Genomic DNA, 19419 nt, shown 5'->3' with positions numbered 1-19419 from the left:
TGAGTCTTTGGGGACCAGCATGAGCGAGCTTCCCTCACACACCTTTTCTTGAAGCGCCCTCTGCAGCTTTGGAATGGAATTTCATGCAGTGGTTAATTTGAAGAAGACAGATGGCAGATGCAGTACTTTTCTCTCGATGACATCAACATTCTTTTCTTTTATTGACAGGACACGTATTTGGCGTGTTAAAAGACCCTGAGGCTGTTGCGCATCACTTTTTTTCTGAGGTTGTAAATTGTGTGAAATGGATATAGAGCCCATGTGTTTCAGAGTCAAGGGCTTACGGCCATACCACTCTGAACACGCCCGATCTCGTCTGATCTCGGAAGCTAAGCAGGGTCGGGCCTGGTTAGTACTTGGATGGAAGACCGCCTGGGAATACCAGGTGCTGTAAGCTTTTTTATTTCTTTGTGAGGAAAGGGCAGCTTTGAGTCTTTGGGGACCAGCATGAGCGAGCTTCCCTCACACACCTTTTCTTGAAGCGCCCTCCACAGCTTTGGAATGGAATGTCATGCAGTGGTTAATTTGAAGTAGACAGATGGCAGATGCAGTACTTTTCTCTAGATGACATCAACATTCTTTTCTTTTATTGACAGGACACTTATTTGGCGTGTGAAAAGACCCTGAGGCTGTTGCGCTTCACTTTTTTTCTGAGGTTGTAAAGTGAGTGAAATGGATATAGAGCCCATGTGTGTAAGAGTCAAGGGCTTACGGCCATACCACTCTGAACACGCCCGATCTCGTCTGATCTCAGAAGCTAAGCAGGGTCGGGCCTGGTTAGTACTTGGATGGGAGACCGCCTCGGAATACCCGGTGCTGTAAGCTTTTTTGTTTCATTGTGAGGAAAGGGCAGCTTTGAGTGTTTGGGGACCAGCATGAGCGAGCTTCCCTCACACACCTTTTCTTGAAGTGCCCTCAACAGCTTTCGAATGGAATGTCATGCAGTGTGTAATTTGAAGTAGACAGATTGCAGATGCAGTACTTTTCTCTAGATGACATCAACATTTTTTTCTTTGTATTGACAGGACAACTATTTGGTGTGTAAAAAGACCGTGAGGCTGTTGCACATCACATTTTTTTTGAGGTTGTAAAGTGAGTGAAATGGATATAGAGCCCATATGTGTGAGAGTCAAGGGCTTACGGCCATACCACTCTGAACACGCCCGATCTCGTCTGATCTCGGAAGCTTAGCAGGGTCGGGCCTGGTGAGTACTTGGATGGAAGACCGCCTGGGAATACCAGGTGCTGTAAGCTTTTTTGTTTCATTGTGAGGAAATGGCCGCTTTGAGTCTTTGGGGACCAGCATGAGCGAGCTTCCCTCACACACCTTTTCTTGAAGCGCCCTCTGCAGCTTTGGAATGGAATTTCATGCAGTGGTTAATTTGAAGAAGACAGATGGCAGATGCAGTACTTTTCTCTCGATGACATCAACATTCTTTTCTTTTATTGACAGGACACGTATTTGGCGTGTTAAAAGACCCTGAGGCTGTTGCCCATCACTTTTTTTCTGAGGTTGTAAATTGTGTGAAATGGATATAGAGCCCATGTGTGTCAGAGTCAAAGGCTTATGGCCATACTACTCTGAACACGCCCGATCTCGTCTGATCTCGGAAACTAAGCAGGGTCGGGCCTGGTTAGTACTTGGATGGAAGACCGCCTGGGAATACCAGGTGCTGTAAGCTTTTTTATTTCTTTGTGAGGAAAGGGCAGCTTTGAGTCTTTGGGGACCAGCATGAGCGAGCTTCCCTCACACACCTTTTCTTGAAGTGCCCTCCACAGCTTTCGAATGGAATGTCATGCAGTGTGTAATTTGAAGTAGACAGATGGCAGATGCAGTACTTTTCTCTAGATGACATCAACATTTTTTTCTTTGTATTGACAGGACAACTATTTGGTGTGTAAAAAGACCGTGAGGCTGTTGCACATCACATTTTTTTTGAGGTTGTAAAGTGAGTGAAATGGATATAGAGCCCATGTGTGTGAGAGTCAAGGGCTTACGGCCATACCACTCTGAACACGCCCGATCTCGTCTGATCTCGGAAGCTTAGCAGGGTCGGGCCTGGTTAGTACTTGGATGGAAGACCGCCTGGGAATACCAGGTGCTGTAAGCTTTTTTGTTTCATTGTGAGGAAAGGGCCGCTTTGAGTGTTTGGGGACCAGCATGAGCGAGCTTCCCTCACACACCTTTTCTTGAAGCGCCCTCTGCAGCTTTGGAATGGAATTTCATGCAGTGGTTAATTTGAAGAAGACAGATGGCAGATGCAGTACTTTTCTCTAGATGACATCAACATTCTTTTCTTTTATTGACAGGACACCTATTTGGCGTGTGAAAAGACCCTGAGGCTGTTGCGCTTCACTTTTTTTCTGAGGTTGTAAATTGTGTGAAATGGATATAGAGCCCATGTGTGTCAGAGTCAAGGGCTTACGGCCATACCACTCTGAACACGCCCGATCTCGTCTGATCTCGGAAGCTAAGCACGGTCGGGCCTGGTTAGTACTTGGATGGGAGACCGCCTGGGAATACCAGGTGCTGTAAGCTTTTTTGTTTCATTGTGAGGAAAGGGCAGCTTTGAGTGTTTGGGGACCAGCATGAGCGAGCTTCCCTCACACACCTTTTCTTGAAGTGCCCTCCACAGCTTTCGAATGGAATGTCATGCAGTGTGTAATTTGAAGTAGACAGATTGCAGATGCAGTACTTTTCTCTAGATGACATCAACATTTTTTTCTTTGTATTGACAGGACACCTATTTGGTGTGTAAAAAGACCGTGAGGCTGTTGCACATCACATTTTTTTTGAGGTTGTAAAGTGAGTGAAATGGATATAGAGCCCATGTGTGTGAGAGTCAAGGGCTTACGGCCATACCACTCTGAACACGCCCGATCTCGTCTGATCTCGGAAGCTTAGCAGGGTCGGGCCTGGTTAGTACTTGGATGGAAGACCACCTGGGAATACCAGGTGCTGTAAGCTTTTTTGTTTCATTGTGAGGAAATGGCCGCTTTGAGTCTTTGGGGACCAGCATGAGCGAGCTTCCCTCACACACCTTGTCTTGAAGCGCCCTCTGCAGCTTTGGAATGGAATTTCATGCAGTGGTTAATTTGAAGAAGACAGATGGCAGATGCAGTACTTTTCTCTAGATGACATCAACATTCTTTTCTTTTATTGACAGGACACCGATTTGGCGTGTGAAAAGACCCTGAGGCTGTTGCGCATCACTTTTTTTCTGAGGTTGTAAATTGTGTGAAATGGATATAGAGCCCATGTGTGTCAGAGTCAAAGGCTTATGGCCATACTACTCTGAACACGCCCGATCTCGTCTGATCTCGGAAGCCAAGCAGGGTCGGGCCTGGTTAGTACTTGGATGGAAGACCGCCTGGGAATACCAGGTGCTGTAAGCTTTTTTATTTCTTTGTGAGGAAAGGGCAGCTTTGAGTCTTTGGGGACCAGCATGAGCGAGCTTCCCTCACACACCTTTTCTTGAAGTTCCCTCCACAGCTTTCGAATGGAATGTCATGCAGTGTGTAATTTGAAGTAGACAGATTGCAGATGCAGTACTTTTCTCTAGATGACATCAACATTTTTTTCTTTGTATTGACAGGACAACTATTTGGTGTGTAAAAAGACCGTGAGGCTGTTGCACATCACATTTTTTTTGAGGTTGTAAAGTGAGTGAAATGGATATAGAGCCCATGTGTGTGAGAGCCAAGGGCTTACGGCCATACCACTCTGAACACGCCCGATCTCGTCTGATCTCGGAAGCTTAGCAAGGTCGGGCCTGGTTCGTACTTGAATGGAAGACCGCCTGGGAATACCAGGTGCTGTAAGCTTTTTTGTTTCATTGTGAGGAAAGGGCCGCTTTGAGACTTTGGGGACCAGCATGAGCGAGCTTCCCTCACACACCTTTTCTTGAAGGGCCCTCTGCAGCTTTGGAATGGAATTTCATGCAGTGGATAATTTGAAGAAGACAGATGGCAAATGCAGTACTTTTCTCTCGATGACATCAACATTCTTTTTTTTTATTGACAGGACACCGATTTGGCGTGTGAAAAGACCCTGAGGCTGTTGCGCATCACTTTTTTTCTGAGGTTGTAAAGTGTGTGAAATGGATATAGAGCCCATGTGTGTGAGAGGCAAGAGCTTACGGCCATTCCACTCTGAACACGCCCGATCTCGTCTGATCTCGGAAGCTAAGCAGGGTTGGGCCTGGTTAGTACTTGGATGGGAGACCGCCTGGGAATACCAGGTGCTGTAAGCTTTTTTGTTTCATTGTGAGGAAAGTGCAGCTTTGAGTGTTTGGGGACCAGCATGAGCGAGCTTCCCTCACACACATTTTCTTGAAGCGCCCTCCACAGCTTTCGAATAGAATGTCATGCAGTGTGTAATTTGAAGTAGACAGATTGCAGATGCAGTACTTTTCTCTAGATGACATCAAAATTTTTTTCTTTGTTTTGACAGGACAACTATTTGGTGTGTAAAAAGACCGTGAGGCTGTTGCACATCACATTTTTTTTGAGGTTGTAAAGTGAGTGAAATGGATATAGAGCCCATGTGTGTGAGAGTCAAGGGCTTACGGCCATACCACTCTGAACACGCCCGATCTCGTCTGATCTCGGAAGCTTAGCAGGGTCGGGCCTGGTTAGTACTTGGATGGAAGACCGCCTGGGAATACCAGGTGCTGTAAGCTTTTTTGTTTCATTGTGAGGAAAGGGCCGCTTTGAGTCTTTGGGGACCAGCATGAGCGAGCTTCCCTCACACACCTTTTCTTGAAGCGCCCTCTGCAGCTTTGGAATGGAATTTCATGCAGTGGTTAATTTGAAGAAGACAGATGGCAGATGCAGTACTTTTCTCTCGATGACATCAACATTCTTTTCTTTTATTGACAGGACACGTATTTGGCGTGTGAAAAGACCCTGAGGCTGTTGCGCATCACTTTTTTTCTGAGGTTTTAAATTTTGTGAAATGGATATAGAGCCCATGTGTGTCAGAGTCAAGGGCTTACGGCCATACCACTCTGAACACGCCCGATCTCGTCTGATCTCGGAAGCTAAGCAGGGTCGGGCCTGGTTAGTACTTGGATGGAAGACCGCCTGGGAATACCAGGTGCTGTAAGCTTTTTTATTTCTTTGTGAGGAAAGGGCAGCTTTGAGTCTTTGGGGACCAGCATGAGCGAGCTTCCCTCACACACCTTTTCTTGAAGTGCCCTCCACAGCTTTCGAATGGAATGTCATGCAGTGTGTAATTTAAAGTAGACAGATTGCAGATGCAGTACTTTTCTCTCGATGACATCAACATTTTTTTCTTTGTATTGACAGGACAACTATTTGGTGTGTAAAAAGACCGTGAGGCTGTTGCACATCACATTTTTTTTGAGGTTGTAAAGTGAGTGAAATGGATATAGAGCCCATGTGTGTGAGAGTCAAGGGCTTACGGCCATACCACTCTGAACACGCCCGATCTCGTCTGATCTCGGAAGCTAAGCAGGGTCGGGCCTGGTTAGTACTTGGATGGGAGACCGCCTGGGAATACCAGATGTTGTAAGCTTTTTTGTTTCATTGTGAGGAAAGGGCAGCTTTGAGTGTTTGGGGACCAGCATGAGCAAGCTTCCCTCACACACCTTTTCTTGAAGCGCCCTCCACAGCTTTGGAATGGAATGTCCTGCAGTGGTTAATTTGAAGTAGACAGATGGCAGATGCAGTACTTTTCTCTAGATGACATCAACATTCTTTTCTTTTATTGACAGGACACCGATTTGGCGTGTGAAAAGACCCTGAGGCTGTTGCGCATCACTTTTTTTCTGAGGTTGTAAATTGTGTGAAATGGATATAGAGCCCATGTGTGTCAGAGTCAAAGGCTTATGGCCATACTACTCTGAACACGCCCGATCTCGTCTGATCTCGGAAGCCAAGCAGGGTCGGGCCTGGTTAGTACTTGGATGGAAGACCGCCTGGGAATACCAGGTGCTGTAAGCTTTTTTATTTCTTTGTGAGGAAAGGGCAGCTTTGAGTCTTTGGGGACCAGCATGAGCGAACTTCCCTCACACACCTTTTCTTGAAGTGCCCTCCACAGCTTTCGAATGGAATGTCATGCAGTGTGTAATTTGAAGTAGACAGATTGCAGATGCAGTACTTTTCTCTAGATGACATCAACATTTTTTTCTTTGTATTGACAGGACAACTATTTGGTGTGTAAAAAGACCGTGAGGCTGTTGCACATCACATTTTTTTTGAGGTTGTAAAGTGAGTGAAATGGATATAGAGCCCATGTGTGTGAGAGTCAAGGGCTTACGGCCATACCACTCTGAACACGCCCGATCTCGTCTGATCTCGGAAGCTTAGCAGGGTCGGGCCTGGTTAGTACTTGGATGGAAGACCGCCTGGGAATACCAGGTGCTGTAAGCTTTTTTGTTTCATTGTGAGGAAAGGGCCGCTTTGAGTCTTTGGGGACCAGCATGAGCGAGCTTCCCTCACACACCTTTTCTTGAAGCGCCCTCTGCAGCTTTGGAATGGAATTTCATGCAGTGGTTAATTTGAAGTAGACAGATGGCAGATGCAGTACTTTTCTCTCGATGACATCAACATTCTTTTCTTTTATTGACAGGACACGTATTTGGCGTGTTAAAAGACCCTGAGGCTGTTGCGCATCACTTTTTTTCTGAGGTTGTAAATTGTGTGAAATGGATATAGAGCCCATGTGTGTGAGAGTCAAGGGCTTACGGCCATACCACTCTGAACACGCCCGATCTCGTCTGATCTCTGAAGCTAAGCAGGGTCGGGCCTGGTTAGTACTTGGATGGGAGACCGCCTGGGAATACCAGGTGCTGTAAGCTTTTTTGTTTCATTGTGAGGAAAGGGCAGCTTTGAGTTTTTGGGGACCAGCATGAGCGAACTTCCCTCACACACCTTTTCTTGAAGCGCCCTCCACAGCTTTCGAATGGAATGTCATGCAGTGTGTAATTTGAAGTAGACAGATTGCAGATGCAGTACTTTTCTCTACATGACATCAACATTCTTTTCTTTGTATTGACAGGACAACTATTTGGTGTGTAAAAAGACTGTGAGGCTGTTGCACATCACATTTTTTTTGAGGTTGTAAAGTGAGTGAAATGGATATAGAGCCCATGTGTGTGAGAGTCAAGGGCTTACGGCCATACCACTCTGAACACGCCCGATCTCGTCTGATCTCGGAAGCTTTGCAGGGTCGGGCCTGGTTAGTACTTGGATGGAAGACCGCCTGGGAATACCAGGTGCTGTAAGCTTTTTTGTTTGATTGTGAGGAAAGGGCCGCTTTGAGACTTTGGGGACCAGCATGAGCGAGCTTCCCTCACACACCTTTTCTTGAAGGGCCCTCTGCAGCTTTGGAATGGAATTTCATGCAGTGGTTAATTTGAAGAAGACAGATGGCAGATGCAGTACTTTTCTCTCGATGACATCAACATTCTTTTGTTTTATTGACAGGACACCGATTTGGCGTGTGAAAAGACCCTGAGGCTGTTGCGCATCACTTTTTTTCTGAGGTTGTAAAGTGTGTGAAATGGATATAGAGCCCATGTGTGTGAGAGTCAAGAGCTTACGGCCATACCACTCTGAACACGCCCGATCTCGTCTGATCTCGGAAGCTTAGCAGGGTTGGGCCTGGTTAGTACTTGGATGGGAGAACGCCTGGGAATACCAGGTGCTGTAAGCTTTTTTGTTTCATTGTGAGGAAAGGGCAGCTTTGAGTGTTTGGGGACCAGCATGAGCGAGCTTCCCTCACACACCTTTTCTTGAAGCGCCCTCCACAGCTTTGGAATGGAATGTCATGCAGTGGTTAATTTGAAGTAGACAGATGGCAGATGCAGTACTTTTCTCTAGATGACATCAACATTCTTTTCTTTTATTGACAGGACACCGATTTGGCGTGTGAAAAGACCCTGAGGCTGTTGCGCATCACTTTTTTTCTGAGGTTGTAAATTGTGTGAAATGGATATAGAGCCCATGTGTGTCGGAGTCAAAGGCTTATGGCCATACTACTCTGAACACGCCCGATCCCTTCTGATCTCGGAAGCTAAGCAGGGTCGGGCCTGGTTAGTACTTGGATGGAAGACCGCCTGGGAATACCAGGTGCTGTAAGCTTTTTTGTTTCATTGTGAGGAAAGGGCAGCTTTGAGTCTTTGGGGACCAGCATGAGCGAGCTTCCCTCACACACCTTTTCTTGAAGTGCCCTCCACAGCTTTCGAATGGAATGTCATGCAGTGTGTAATTTGAAGTAGACAGATTGCAGATGCAGTACTTTTCTCTAGATGACATCAACATTTTTTTCTTTGTATTGACAGGACAACTATTTGGTGTGTAAAAAGGCCGTGAGGCTGTTGCACATCACATTTTTTTTGAGGTTGTAAAGTGAGTGAAATGGATATAGAGCCCATGTGTGTGAGAGTAAAGGGCTTACGGCCATACCACTCTGAACACGCCCGATCTCGTCTGATCTCGGAAGCTTAGCAGGGTCGGGCCTGGTTAGTACTTGGATGGAAGACCGCCTGGGAATACCAGGTGCTGTAAGCTTTTTTGTTTCATTGTGAGGAAAGGGCCGCTTTGAGTCTTTGGGGACCAGCATGAGCGAGCTTCCCTCACACACCTTTTCTTGAAGCGCCCTCTGCAGCTTTGGAATGGAATTTCATGCAGTGGTTAATTTGAAGAAGACAGATGGCAGGTGCAGTACTTTTCTCTCGATGACATCAACATTCTTTTGTTTTATTGACAGGACACCGATTTGGCGTGTGAAAAGACCCTGAGGCTGTTGCGCATCACTTTTTTTCTGAGGTTGTAAATTGTGTGAAATGGATATAGAGCCCATGTGTGTCAGAGTCAAAGGCTTATGGCCATACTACTCTGAACACGCCCGATCTCGTCTGATCTCGGAAGCTAAGCAGGGTCGGGCCTGGTTAGTACTTGGATGGGAGACCGCCTGGGAATACCAGGTGCTGTAAGCTTTTTTGTTTAATTGTGAGGAATGTGCAGCTTTGAGTGTTTGGGGACCAGCATGAGCGAGCTTCCCTCACACACATTTTCTTGAAGCGCCCTCCACAGCTTTCGAATAGAATGTCATGCAGTGTGTAATTTGAAGTAGACAGATTGCAGATGCAGTACTTTTCTCTAGATGACATCAACATTTTTTTCTTTGTATTGACAGGACAACTATTTGGTGTGTAAAAAGACCGTGAGGCTGTTGCACATCACATTTTTTTTGAGGTTGTAAAGTGAGTGAAATGGATATAGAGCCCATGTGTGTGAGAGTCAAGGGCTTACGGCCATACCACTCTGAACACGCCCGATCTCGTCTGATCTCGGAAGCTTAGCAGGGTCGGGCCTGGTTAGTACTTGGATGGAAGACCGCCTGGGAATACCAGGTGCTGTAAGCTTTTTTGTTTCATTGTGAGGAAAGGGCCGCTTTGAGTCTTTGGGGACCAGCATGAGCGAGCTTCCCTCACACACCTTTTCTTGAAGCGCCCTCTGCAGCTTTGGAATGGAATTTCATGCAGTGGTTAATTTGAAGAAGACAGATGGCAGATGCAGTACTTTTCTCTCGATGACATCAACATTCTTTTCTTTTATTGACAGGACACGTATTTGGCGTGTGAAAAGACCCTGAGGCTGTTGCGCATCACTTTTTTTCTGAGGTTTTAAATTGTGTGAAATGGATATAGAGCCCATGTGTGTCAGAGTCAAGGGCTTACGGTCATACCACTCTGAACACGCCCGATCTCGTCTGATCTCGGAAGCTAAGAAGGGTCGGGCCTGGTTAGTACTTGGATGGAAGACCGCCTGGGAATACCAGGTGCTGTAAGCTTTTTTATTTCTTTGTGAGGAAAGGGCAGCTTTGAGTCTTTGGGGACCAGCATGAGCGAGCTTCCCTCACACACCTTTTCTTGAAGCGCCCTCCACAGCTTTGGAATGGAATGTCATGCAGTGGTTAATTTGAAGTAGACAGATGGCAGATGCGGTACTTTTCTCTAGATGACATCAACATTCTTTTCTTTTATTGACAGGACACCTATTTGGCGTGTGAAAAGACCCTGAGGCTTTTGCGCTTCACTTTTTTTCTGAGGTTGTAAAGTGAGTGAAATGGATATAGAGCCCATGTGTGTAAGAGTCAAGGGCTTAGGGCCATACCACTCTGAACACGCCTGATCTCGTCTGATCTCGGAAGCTAAGCAGGGTCGGGCCTGGTTAGTACTTGGATGGGAGACAGCCTGGGAATACCAGGTGCTGTAAGCTTTTTTGTTTCATTGTGAGGAAAGGGCAGCTTTGAGTGTTTGGGGACCAGCATGAGCGAACTTCCCTCACACACCTTTTCTTGAAGCGCCCTCCACAGCTTTCGAATGGAATGTCATGCAGTGTGTAATTTGAAGTAGACAGATTGCAGATGCAGTACTTTTCTCTAGATGACATCAACATTCTTTTCTTTGTATTGACAGGACAACTATTTGGTGTGTAAAAAGGCCGTGAGGCTGTTGCACATCACATTTTTTTTGAGGTTGTAAAGTGAGTGAAATGGATATAGAGCCCATGTGTGTGAGAGTCAAGGGCTTAGGGCCATACCACTCTGAACACGCCCGATCTCGTCTGATCTCGGAAGCTTAGCAGGGTCGGGCCTGGTTAGTACTTGGATGGAAGACCGCCTGGGAATACCAGGTGCTGTAAGCTTTTTTGTTTCATTGTGAGGAAAGGGCCGCTTTGAGACTTTGGGGACCAGCATGAGCGAGCTTCCCTCACACACCTTTTCTTGAAGGGCCCTCTGCAGCTTTGGAATGGAATTTCATGCAGTGGTTAATTTGAAGAAGACAGATGGCAGATGCAGTACTTTTCTCTCGATGACATCAACATTCTTTTGTTTTATTGACAGGACACCGATTTGGCGTGTGAAAAGACCCTGAGGCTGTTGCGCATCACTTTTTTTCTGAGGTTGTAAAGTGTGTGAAATGGATATAGAGCCCATGTGTGTGAGAGTCAAGAGCTTACGGCCATACCACTCTGAACACGCCCGATCTCGTCTGATCTCGGAAGCTAAGCAGGGTTGGGCCTTGTTAGTACTTGGATGGGAGACCGCCTGGGAATACCAGGTGCTGTAAGCTTTTTTGTTTCATTCTGAGGAAAGGGCAGCTTTGAGTCTTTGGGGACCAGCATGAGCGAGCTTCCCTCACACACCTTTTCTTGAAGCGCCCTCCACAGCTTTGGAATGGAATGTCATGCAGTGGTTAATTTGAAGAAGACAGATGGCAGATGCAGTACTTTTCTCTCGATGACATCAACATTCTTTTCTTTTATTGACAGGACACGTATTTGGCGTGTGAAAAGACCCTGAGGCTGTTGCGCATCACTTTTTTTCTGAGGTTTTAAATTGTGTGAAATGGATATAGAGCCCATGTGTGTCAGAGTCAAGGGCTTACGGTCATACCACTCTGAACACGCCCGATCTCGTCTGATCTCGGAAGCTAAGAAGGGTCGGGCCTGGTTAGTACTTGGATGGAAGACCGCCTGGGAATACCAGGTGCTGTAAGCTTTTTTATTTCTTTGTGAGGAAAGGGCAGCTTTGAGTCTTTGGGGACCAGCATGAGCGAGCTTCCCTCACACACCTTTTCTTGAAGCGCCCTCCACAGCTTTGGAATGGAATGTCATGCAGTGGTTAATTTGAAGTAGACAGATGGCAGATGCAGTACTTTTCTCTAGATGACATCAACATTCTTTTCTTTTATTGACAGGACACCTATTTGGCGTGTGAAAAGACCCTGAGGCTTTTGCGCTTCACTGTTTTTCTGAGGTTGTAAAGTGAGTGAAATGGATATAGAGCCCATGTGTGGCAGAGTCAAGGGCTTACGGCCATACCACTCTGAACACGCCCGATCTCGTCTAATCTCGGAAGCTAAGCAGGGTCAGGCCTGGTTAGTACTTGGATGGTAGACCGCCTGGGAATACCAGGTGCTGTAAGCTTTTTTGTTTCATTGTGAGGAAAGGGCAGCTTTGAATCTTTGGGGACCAGCATGAGCGAGCTTCCCTCACACACCTTTTCTTGAAGCGCCCTCCACAGCTTTGGAATGGAATGTCATGCAGTGGTTAATTTGAAGTAGACAGATGGCAGATGCAGTACTTTTCTCTAGATGAAATCAACATTCTTTTCTTTTATTGACAGGACACCTATTTGGCGTGTGAAAAGACCCTGAGGCTGTTGCGCTTCACTTTTTTTCTGAGGTTGTAAAGTGAGTGAAATGGATATAGAGCCCATGTGTGTAATAGTCAAGGGCTTACGGCCATACCACTCTGAACACACCCGATCTCGTCTGATCTCAGAAGCTTAGCAGGGTCGGGCCTGGTTAGTACTTGGATGGAAGACCGCCTGGGAATACCAGGTGCTGTAAGCTTTTTTGTTTCATTGTGAGGAAAGGGCCGCTTTGAGACTTTGGGGACCAGCATGAGCGAGCTTCCCTCACACACCTTTTCTTGAAGGGCCCTCTGCAGCTTTGGAATGGAATTTCATGCAGTGGTAAATTTGAAGAAGACAGATGGCAGATGCAGTACTTTTCTCTCGATGACATCAACATTCTTTTGTTTTATTGACAGGACACGTATTTGGCGTGTTAAAAGACCCTGAGGCTGTTGCGCATCACTTTTTTTCTGAGGTTGTAAATTGTGTGAAATGGATATAGAGCCCATGTGTGGCAGAGTCAAGGGCTTACGGCCATACCACTCTGAACACGCCCGATCTCGTCTGATCTCGGAAGCTAAGCAGGGTCGGGCCTGGTTAGTACTTGGATGGAAGACCGCCTGGGAATACCAGGTGCTGTAAGCTTTTTTATTTCTTTGTGAGGAAAGGGCAGCTTTGAATCTTTGGGGACCAGCATGAGCGAGCTTCCCTCACACACCTTTTCTTGAAGCGCCCTCCACAGCTTTGGAATGGAATGTCATGCAGTGTGTAACTTGAAGTAGACAGATTGCAGATGCAGTACTTTTCTCTAGATGACATCAACATTCTTTTCTTTGTATTGACAGGACAACTATTTGGTGTGTAAAAAGGCCGTGAGGCTGTTGCACATCACATTTTTTTTGAGGTTGTAAAGTGAGTGAAATGGATATAGAGCCCATGTGTGTGAGAGTCAAGGGCTTACGGCCATACCACTCTGAACACGCCCGATCTCGTCTGATCTCGGAAGCTTAGCAGGGTCGGGCCTGGTTAGTACTTGGATGGAAGACCGCCTGGGAATACCAGGTGCTGTAAGCTTTTTTGTTTCATTGTGAGGAAAGGGCCGCTTTGAGACTTTGGGGACCAGCATGAGCGAGCTTCCCTCACACACCTTTTCTTGAAGGGCCCTCTGCAGCTTTGGAATGGAATTTCATGCAGTGGTTAATTTGAAGAAGACAGATGGCAGATGCAGTACTTTTCTCTCGATGACATCAACATTCTTTTGTTTTATTGACAGGACACCGATTTGGCGTGTGAAAAGACCCTGAGGCTGTTGCGCATCACTTTTTTTCTGAGGTTGTAAAGTGTGTGAAATGGATATAGAGCCCATGTGTGTGAGAGTCAAGAGCTTACGGCCATACCACTCTGAACACGCCAGATCTCGTCTGATCTCGGAAGCTAAGCAGGGTTGGGCCTTGTTAGTACTTGGATGGGAGACCGCCTGGGAATACCAGGTGCTGTAAGCTTTTTTGTTTCATTGTGAGGAAAGGGCAGCTTTGAGTCTTTGGGGACCAGCATGAGCGAGCTTCCCTCACACACCTTTTCTTGAAGCGCCCTCCACAGCTTTGGAATGGAATGTCATGCAGTGGTTAATTTGAAGTAGACAGATGGCAGATGCAGTACTTTTCTCTAGATGACATCAACATTCTTTTCTTTTATTGACAGGACACCTATTTGGCGTGTGAAAAGACCCTGAGGCTTTTGCGCTTCACTTTTTTTCTGAGGTTGTAAAGTGAGTGAAATGGATATAGAGCCCATGTGTGTAAGAGTCAAGGGCTTACGGCCATACCACTCTGAACACGCCTGATCTCGGAAGCTAAGCAGGGTCGGTCCTGGTTAGTACTTGGATGGGAGACCGCCTGGGAATACCAGGTGCTGTAAGCTTTTTTGTTTCATTGTGAGGAAAGGGCAGCTTTGAGTGTTTGGGGACCAGCATGAGCGAACTTCCCTCACACACCTTTTCTTGAAGCGCCCTCCACAGCTTTCGAATGGAATGTCATGCAGTGTGTAATTTGAAGTAGACAGATTGCAGATGCAGTACTTTTCTCTAGATGACATCAACATTCTTTTCTTTGTATTGACAGGACAACTATTTGGTGTGTAAAAAGGCCGTGAGGCTGTTGCACATCACATTTTTTTTGAGGTTGTAAAGTGAGTGAAATGGATATAGAGCCCATGTGTGTGAGAGTCAAGGGCTTACGGCCATACCACTCTGAACACGCCCGATCTCGTCTGATCTCGGAAGCTTAGCAGGGTCGGGCCTGGTTAGTACTTGGATGGAAGACCGCCTGGGAATACCAGGTGCTGTAAGCTTTTTTGTTTCATTGTGAGGAAAGGGCCGCTTTGAGACTTTGGGGACCAGCATGAGCGAGCTTCCCTCACACACCTTTTCTTGAAGGGCCCTCTGCAGCTTTGGAATGGAATTTCATGCAGTGGTTAATTTGAAGAAGACAGATGGCAGATGCAGTACTTTTCTCTCGATGACATCAACATTCTTTTGTTTTATTGACAGGACACCGATTTGGCGTGTGAAAAGACCCTGAGGCTGTTGCGCATCACTTTTTTTCTGAGGTTGTAAAGTGTGTGAAATGGATATAGAGCCCATGTGTGTGAGAGTCAAGAGCTTACGGCCATACCACTCTGAACACGCCCGATCTCGTCTGATCTCGGAAGCTAAGCAGGGTTGGGCCTGGTTAGTGCTTGGATGGGAGACCGCCTGGGAATACCAGGTGCTGTAAGCTTTTTTGTTTCATTGTGAGGAAAGGGCAGCTTTGAGTGTTTGGGGACCAGCATGAGCGAGCTTCCCTCACACACCTTTTCTTGAAGCGCCCTCCACAGCTTTGGAATGGAATGTCATGCAGTGGTTAATTTGAAGTAGACAGATGGCAGATGCAGTACTTTTCTCTAGATGACATCAACATTCTTTTCTTTTATTGACAGGACACCGATTTGGCGTGTGAAAAGACCCTGAGGCTGTTGCGCATCACTTTTTTTCTGAGGTTGTAAATTGTGTGAAATGGATATAGAGCCCATGTGTGTCAGAGTCAAAGGCTTATGGCCATACTACTCTGAACACGCCCGATCCCTTCTGATCTCGGAAGCTAAGCAGGGTCGGGCCTGGTTAGTACTTGGATGGAAGACCCCCTGGGAATACCAGGTGCTGTAAGCTTTTTTATTTCTTTGTGAGGAAAGGGCAGCTTTGAGTCTTTGGGGACCAGCATGAGCGAGCTTCCCTCACACACCTTTTCTTGAAGTGGCCTCCACAGCTTTCGAATGGAATGTCATGCAGTGTGTAATTTGAAGTAGACAGATTGCAGATGCAGTACTTTTCTCCAGATGACATCAACATTTTTTTCTTTGTATTGACAGGACAACTATTTGGTGTGTAAAAAGACCGTGAGGCTGTTGCACATCACATTTTTTTTGAGGTTGTAAAGTGAGTGAAATGGATATAGAGCCCATGTGTGTGAGAGTCAAGGGCTTACGGCCATACCACTCTGAACACGCCCGATCTCGTCTGATCTCGGAAGCTTAGCAGGGTCGGGCCTGGTTAGTACTTGGATGGAAGACCGCCTGGGAATACCAGGTGCTGTAAGCTTTTTTGTTTCATTGTGAGGAAAGGGCCGCTTTGAGTCTTTGGGGACCAGCATGAGCGAGCTTCCCTCACACACCTTTTCTTGAAGCGCCCTCTGCAGCTTTGGAATGGAATTTCATGCAGTGGTTAATTTGAAGAAGACAGATGGCAGATGCAGTACTTTTCTCTCGATGACATCAACATTCTTTTCTTTTATTGACAGGACACGTATTTGGCGTGTTAAAAGACCCTGAGGCTGTTGCGCATCACTTTTTTTCTGAGGTTGTAAATTGTGTGAAATGGATATAGAGCCCATGTGTGGCAGAGTCAAGGGCTTACGGCCATACCACTCTGAACACGCCCGATCTCGTCTGATCTCGGAAGCTAAGCAGGGTCAGGCCTGGTTAGTACTTGGATGGAAGACCGCCTGGGAATACCAGGTGCTGTAAGCTTTTTTATTTCTTTGTGAGGAAAGGGCAGCTTTGAATCTTTGGGGACCAGCATGAGCGAGCTTCCCTCACACACCTTTTCTTGAAGCGCCCTCCACAGCTTTGGAATGGAATGTCATGCAGTGGTTAATTTGAAGTAGACAGATGGCAGATGCAGTACTTTTCTCTAGATGACATCAACATTCTTTTCTTTTATTGACAGGACACCTATTTGGCGTGTGAAAAGACCCTGAGGCTGTTGCGCTTCACTTTTTTTCTGAGGTTGTAAAGTGAGTGAAATGGATATAGAGCCCATGTGTGTAATAGTCAAGGGCTTACGGCCATACCACTCTGAACACACCCGATCTCGTCTGATCTCAGAAGCTTAGCAGGGTCGGGCCTGGTTAGTACTTGGATGGAAGACCGCCTGGGAATACCAGGTGCTGTAAGCTTTTTTGTTTCATTGTGAGGAAAGGGCCGCTTTGAGACTTTGGGGACCAGCATGAGCGAGCTTCCCTCACACACCTTTTCTTGAAGGGCCCTCTGCAGCTTTGGAATGGAATTTCATGCAGTGGTTAATTTGAAGAAGACAGATGGCAGATGCAGTACTTTTCTCTCGATGACATCAACATTCTTTTGTTTTATTGACAGGACACGTATTTGGCGTGTTAAAAGACCCTGAGGCTGTTGCGCATCACTTTTTTTCTGAGGTTGTAAATTGTGTGAAATGGATATAGAGCCCATGTGTGGCAGAGTCAAGGGCTTACGGCCATACCACTCTGAACACGCCCGATCTCGTCTGATCTTGGAAGCTAAGCAGGGTCGGGCCTGGTTAGTACTTGGATGGAAGACCGCCTGGGAATACCAGGTGCTGTAAGCTTTATTATTTCTTTGTGAGGAAAGGGCAGCTTTGAATCTTTGGGGACCAGCATGAGCGAGCTTCCCTCACACACCTTTTCTTGAAGCGCCCTCCACAGCTTTGGAATGGAATGTCATGCAGTGGTTAATTTGAAGTAGACAGATGGCAGATGCAGTACTTTTCTCTAGATGACATCAACATTTTTTTCTTTTATTGACAGGACACCTATTTGGCGTGTGAAAACACCCTGAGGCTTTTGCGCTTCACTTTTTTTCTGAGGTTGTAAAGTGAGTGAAATGGATATAGAGCCCATGTGTGTAATAGTCAAGGGCTTACGGCCATACCACTCTGAACACACCCGATCTCGTCTGATCTCAGAAGCTTAGCAGGGTCGGGCCTGGTTAGTACTTGGATGGAAGACCGCCTGGGAATACCAGGTGCTGTAAGCTTTTTTGTTTCATTGTGAGGAAAGGGCCGCTTTGAGACTTTGGGGACCAGCATGAGCGAGCTTCCCTCACACACCTTTTCTTGAAGGGCCCTCTGCAGCTTTGGAATGGAATTTCATGCAGTGGTTAATTTGAAGAAGACAGATGGCAGATGCAGTACTTTTCTCTCGATGACATCAAAATTCTTTTGTTTTATTGACAGGACACCGATTTGGCGTGTGAAAAGACCCTGAGGCTGTTGCGCATCACTTTTTTTCTGAGGTTGTAAATTATGTGAAATGGATATAGAGCCCATGTGTGTCAGAGTCAAGGGCTTACGGCCATACCACTCTGAACACGCCCGATCTCGTCTGATCTCGGAAGCTAAGCAGGGTCGGGCCTGGTTAGTACTTGGATGGAAGACTGCCTGGGAATACCAGGTGCTGTAAGCTTTTTTGTTTCATTGTGAGGAAAGGGCAGCTTTGAGTGTTTGGGGACCAGCATGAGCGAGCTTCCCTCACACACCTTTTCTTGAAGCGCCCTCCACAGCTTTGGAATGGAATGTCATGCAGTGGTTAATTTGAAGTAGACAGATGGCAGATGCAGTACTTTTCTCTAGATGACATCAACATTCTTTTGTTTTATTGACAGGACACCTATTTGGCGTGTGAAAAGACCCTGAGGCTTTTGCGCTTCACTTTTTTTCTGAGGTTGCAAAGTGAGTGAAATGGATATAGAGCCCATGTGTGTAAGAGTCAAGGGCTTACGGCCATACCACTCTGAACACGCCCGATCTCGTCTGATCTCGGAAGCTAAGCAGGGTCGGGCCTGGTTAGTACTTGGATGGCAGACCGCCTGGGAATACCAGGTGCTGTAAGCTTTTTTGTTTCATTGTGAGGAAAGGGCAGCTTTGAGTGTTTGGGGACCAGCATGAGCGAACTTCCCTAGCACACCTTTTCTTGAAGCGCCCTCCACAGCTTTCGAATGGAATGTCATGCAGTGTGTAATTTGAAGTAGACAGATTGCAGATGCAGTACTTTTCTCTAGATGACATCAACATTCTTTTCTTTGTATTGACAGGACAACTATTTGGTGTGTAAAAAGGCCGTGAGGCTGTTGCACATCACATTTTTTTTGAGGTTGTAAAGTGAGTGAAATGGATATAGAGCCCATGTGTGTGAGAGTCAAGGGCTTACGGCCATACCACTCTGAACACGCCCGATCTCGTCTGATCTCGGAAGCTTAGCAGGGTCGGGCCTGGTTAGTACTTGGATGGAAGACCGCCTGGGAATACCAGGTGCTGTAAGCTTTTTTGTTTCATTGTGAGGAAAGGGCCGCTTTGAGACTTTGGGGACCAGCATGAGCGAGCTTCCCTCACACACCTTTTCTTGAAGGGCCCTCTGCAGCTTTGGAATGGAATTTCATGCAGTGGTTAATTTGAAGAAGACAGATGGCAGATGCAGTACTTTTCTCTCGATGACATCAACATTCTTTTGTTTTATTGACAGGACACCGATTTGGCGTGTGAAAAGACCCTGAGGCTGTTGCGCATCACTTTTTTTCTGAGGTTGTAAAGTGTGTGAAATGGATATAGAGCCCATGTGTGTGAGAGTCAAGAGCTTACGGCCATACCACTCTGAACACGCATGCGCCAATCAGACGGTACGCTGACAGCACGACACACGGAGGTCGCGGACTCCGCTTTTCCCATTTCTTTCGTTTTTTTCAGCCTTTTTCATTGTTCTTCCTTATTTTCCGTGCATTTTTGGTTCGTTTTTAGAGTGAACATTTTTTCCCCCCGACAGTTTTATACTGATCGGGGGAGGTCAATTTGAGTTTTTTTTTTCCTCATGGAAAACTTTCGGACGGACCAAATGGATTTGAACTCTGCAAACGGACTTCAGATTACGAGCATGGAAAAC

The 19419-nt window shown here is 46.4% G+C and overlaps 1 long non-coding RNA gene, 40 other non-coding genes and 4 pseudogenes across 41 annotated transcripts in view; all 45 read left to right on the top strand.

The window, feature by feature from the left end:
* LOC147263668 (uncharacterized) overlaps positions 1-19419 on the top strand; it is a 58464-nt gene that overhangs the window by 26036 nt on the left and 13009 nt on the right. The gene's annotated exons all lie outside the window — the stretch shown is intronic.
* Positions 279-397, top strand: LOC147263727 (5S ribosomal RNA). Its single transcript, XR_015115632.1, has one exon. It is a non-coding gene; the product is annotated as a 5S ribosomal RNA (ribosomal RNA).
* Positions 707-825, top strand: LOC147263726 (5S ribosomal RNA). Its single transcript, XR_015114586.1, has one exon. It is a non-coding gene; the product is annotated as a 5S ribosomal RNA (ribosomal RNA).
* Positions 1136-1254, top strand: LOC147263725 (5S ribosomal RNA). Its single transcript, XR_015114556.1, has one exon. It is a non-coding gene; the product is annotated as a 5S ribosomal RNA (ribosomal RNA).
* LOC147263724 (5S ribosomal RNA) lies at positions 1564-1682 on the top strand. Its single transcript, XR_015114864.1, has one exon. It is a non-coding gene; the product is annotated as a 5S ribosomal RNA (ribosomal RNA).
* LOC147263723 (5S ribosomal RNA) lies at positions 1993-2111 on the top strand. The gene has a single exon (XR_015113761.1). It is a non-coding gene; the product is annotated as a 5S ribosomal RNA (ribosomal RNA).
* LOC147263722 (5S ribosomal RNA) lies at positions 2421-2539 on the top strand. The gene has a single exon (XR_015112975.1). It is a non-coding gene; the product is annotated as a 5S ribosomal RNA (ribosomal RNA).
* LOC147263721 (5S ribosomal RNA) lies at positions 2850-2968 on the top strand. The gene has a single exon (XR_015113574.1). It is a non-coding gene; the product is annotated as a 5S ribosomal RNA (ribosomal RNA).
* LOC147263720 (5S ribosomal RNA) lies at positions 3278-3396 on the top strand. Its single transcript, XR_015114340.1, has one exon. It is a non-coding gene; the product is annotated as a 5S ribosomal RNA (ribosomal RNA).
* On the top strand, positions 3707-3825 carry LOC147263719 (5S ribosomal RNA; annotated as a pseudogene).
* Positions 4135-4253, top strand: LOC147263718 (5S ribosomal RNA). Its single transcript, XR_015115549.1, has one exon. It is a non-coding gene; the product is annotated as a 5S ribosomal RNA (ribosomal RNA).
* On the top strand, positions 4564-4682 carry LOC147263717 (5S ribosomal RNA). Its single transcript, XR_015113760.1, has one exon. It is a non-coding gene; the product is annotated as a 5S ribosomal RNA (ribosomal RNA).
* Positions 4992-5110, top strand: LOC147263716 (5S ribosomal RNA). Its single transcript, XR_015115631.1, has one exon. It is a non-coding gene; the product is annotated as a 5S ribosomal RNA (ribosomal RNA).
* On the top strand, positions 5421-5539 carry LOC147263715 (5S ribosomal RNA). Its single transcript, XR_015113610.1, has one exon. It is a non-coding gene; the product is annotated as a 5S ribosomal RNA (ribosomal RNA).
* On the top strand, positions 5849-5967 carry LOC147263714 (5S ribosomal RNA). The gene has a single exon (XR_015114339.1). It is a non-coding gene; the product is annotated as a 5S ribosomal RNA (ribosomal RNA).
* On the top strand, positions 6278-6396 carry LOC147263713 (5S ribosomal RNA). Its single transcript, XR_015113759.1, has one exon. It is a non-coding gene; the product is annotated as a 5S ribosomal RNA (ribosomal RNA).
* LOC147263712 (5S ribosomal RNA) lies at positions 6706-6824 on the top strand. Its single transcript, XR_015113063.1, has one exon. It is a non-coding gene; the product is annotated as a 5S ribosomal RNA (ribosomal RNA).
* LOC147263711 (5S ribosomal RNA) lies at positions 7135-7253 on the top strand. Its single transcript, XR_015115240.1, has one exon. It is a non-coding gene; the product is annotated as a 5S ribosomal RNA (ribosomal RNA).
* Positions 7563-7681, top strand: LOC147263710 (5S ribosomal RNA). Its single transcript, XR_015114756.1, has one exon. It is a non-coding gene; the product is annotated as a 5S ribosomal RNA (ribosomal RNA).
* LOC147263709 (5S ribosomal RNA) lies at positions 7991-8109 on the top strand. Its single transcript, XR_015113395.1, has one exon. It is a non-coding gene; the product is annotated as a 5S ribosomal RNA (ribosomal RNA).
* On the top strand, positions 8420-8538 carry LOC147263708 (5S ribosomal RNA). Its single transcript, XR_015113758.1, has one exon. It is a non-coding gene; the product is annotated as a 5S ribosomal RNA (ribosomal RNA).
* On the top strand, positions 8848-8966 carry LOC147263707 (5S ribosomal RNA). The gene has a single exon (XR_015112912.1). It is a non-coding gene; the product is annotated as a 5S ribosomal RNA (ribosomal RNA).
* Positions 9277-9395, top strand: LOC147263706 (5S ribosomal RNA). Its single transcript, XR_015113757.1, has one exon. It is a non-coding gene; the product is annotated as a 5S ribosomal RNA (ribosomal RNA).
* Positions 9705-9823, top strand: LOC147263705 (5S ribosomal RNA). The gene has a single exon (XR_015114429.1). It is a non-coding gene; the product is annotated as a 5S ribosomal RNA (ribosomal RNA).
* On the top strand, positions 10133-10251 carry LOC147263704 (5S ribosomal RNA; annotated as a pseudogene).
* LOC147263703 (5S ribosomal RNA) lies at positions 10562-10680 on the top strand (annotated as a pseudogene).
* LOC147263702 (5S ribosomal RNA) lies at positions 10990-11108 on the top strand. Its single transcript, XR_015113034.1, has one exon. It is a non-coding gene; the product is annotated as a 5S ribosomal RNA (ribosomal RNA).
* On the top strand, positions 11418-11536 carry LOC147263701 (5S ribosomal RNA). Its single transcript, XR_015114428.1, has one exon. It is a non-coding gene; the product is annotated as a 5S ribosomal RNA (ribosomal RNA).
* Positions 11846-11964, top strand: LOC147263700 (5S ribosomal RNA). The gene has a single exon (XR_015115235.1). It is a non-coding gene; the product is annotated as a 5S ribosomal RNA (ribosomal RNA).
* On the top strand, positions 12274-12392 carry LOC147263699 (5S ribosomal RNA). The gene has a single exon (XR_015114683.1). It is a non-coding gene; the product is annotated as a 5S ribosomal RNA (ribosomal RNA).
* LOC147263698 (5S ribosomal RNA) lies at positions 12702-12820 on the top strand. Its single transcript, XR_015115630.1, has one exon. It is a non-coding gene; the product is annotated as a 5S ribosomal RNA (ribosomal RNA).
* LOC147263697 (5S ribosomal RNA) lies at positions 13131-13249 on the top strand. The gene has a single exon (XR_015113755.1). It is a non-coding gene; the product is annotated as a 5S ribosomal RNA (ribosomal RNA).
* Positions 13559-13677, top strand: LOC147263696 (5S ribosomal RNA). The gene has a single exon (XR_015114474.1). It is a non-coding gene; the product is annotated as a 5S ribosomal RNA (ribosomal RNA).
* On the top strand, positions 13987-14095 carry LOC147263695 (5S ribosomal RNA; annotated as a pseudogene).
* On the top strand, positions 14406-14524 carry LOC147263694 (5S ribosomal RNA). Its single transcript, XR_015113754.1, has one exon. It is a non-coding gene; the product is annotated as a 5S ribosomal RNA (ribosomal RNA).
* Positions 14834-14952, top strand: LOC147263693 (5S ribosomal RNA). Its single transcript, XR_015112907.1, has one exon. It is a non-coding gene; the product is annotated as a 5S ribosomal RNA (ribosomal RNA).
* LOC147263692 (5S ribosomal RNA) lies at positions 15262-15380 on the top strand. The gene has a single exon (XR_015113388.1). It is a non-coding gene; the product is annotated as a 5S ribosomal RNA (ribosomal RNA).
* Positions 15691-15809, top strand: LOC147263691 (5S ribosomal RNA). Its single transcript, XR_015113753.1, has one exon. It is a non-coding gene; the product is annotated as a 5S ribosomal RNA (ribosomal RNA).
* Positions 16119-16237, top strand: LOC147263690 (5S ribosomal RNA). Its single transcript, XR_015113525.1, has one exon. It is a non-coding gene; the product is annotated as a 5S ribosomal RNA (ribosomal RNA).
* Positions 16547-16665, top strand: LOC147263689 (5S ribosomal RNA). The gene has a single exon (XR_015114681.1). It is a non-coding gene; the product is annotated as a 5S ribosomal RNA (ribosomal RNA).
* LOC147263688 (5S ribosomal RNA) lies at positions 16975-17093 on the top strand. The gene has a single exon (XR_015113322.1). It is a non-coding gene; the product is annotated as a 5S ribosomal RNA (ribosomal RNA).
* On the top strand, positions 17403-17521 carry LOC147263687 (5S ribosomal RNA). Its single transcript, XR_015114680.1, has one exon. It is a non-coding gene; the product is annotated as a 5S ribosomal RNA (ribosomal RNA).
* Positions 17831-17949, top strand: LOC147263686 (5S ribosomal RNA). Its single transcript, XR_015113243.1, has one exon. It is a non-coding gene; the product is annotated as a 5S ribosomal RNA (ribosomal RNA).
* Positions 18259-18377, top strand: LOC147263685 (5S ribosomal RNA). Its single transcript, XR_015112889.1, has one exon. It is a non-coding gene; the product is annotated as a 5S ribosomal RNA (ribosomal RNA).
* Positions 18688-18806, top strand: LOC147263684 (5S ribosomal RNA). The gene has a single exon (XR_015113752.1). It is a non-coding gene; the product is annotated as a 5S ribosomal RNA (ribosomal RNA).

This window comes from Aulostomus chinensis, chromosome 4 (genome assembly GCF_037954235.1).
Source record: "Aulostomus chinensis isolate RoL2024-O1b breed Wild chromosome 4, RoL_Achi_v1.0, whole genome shotgun sequence".
NCBI lineage: Eukaryota > Metazoa > Chordata > Actinopteri > Syngnathiformes > Aulostomidae > Aulostomus > Aulostomus chinensis.
This window is presented reverse-complemented; position numbering and strand designations above follow the sequence as displayed.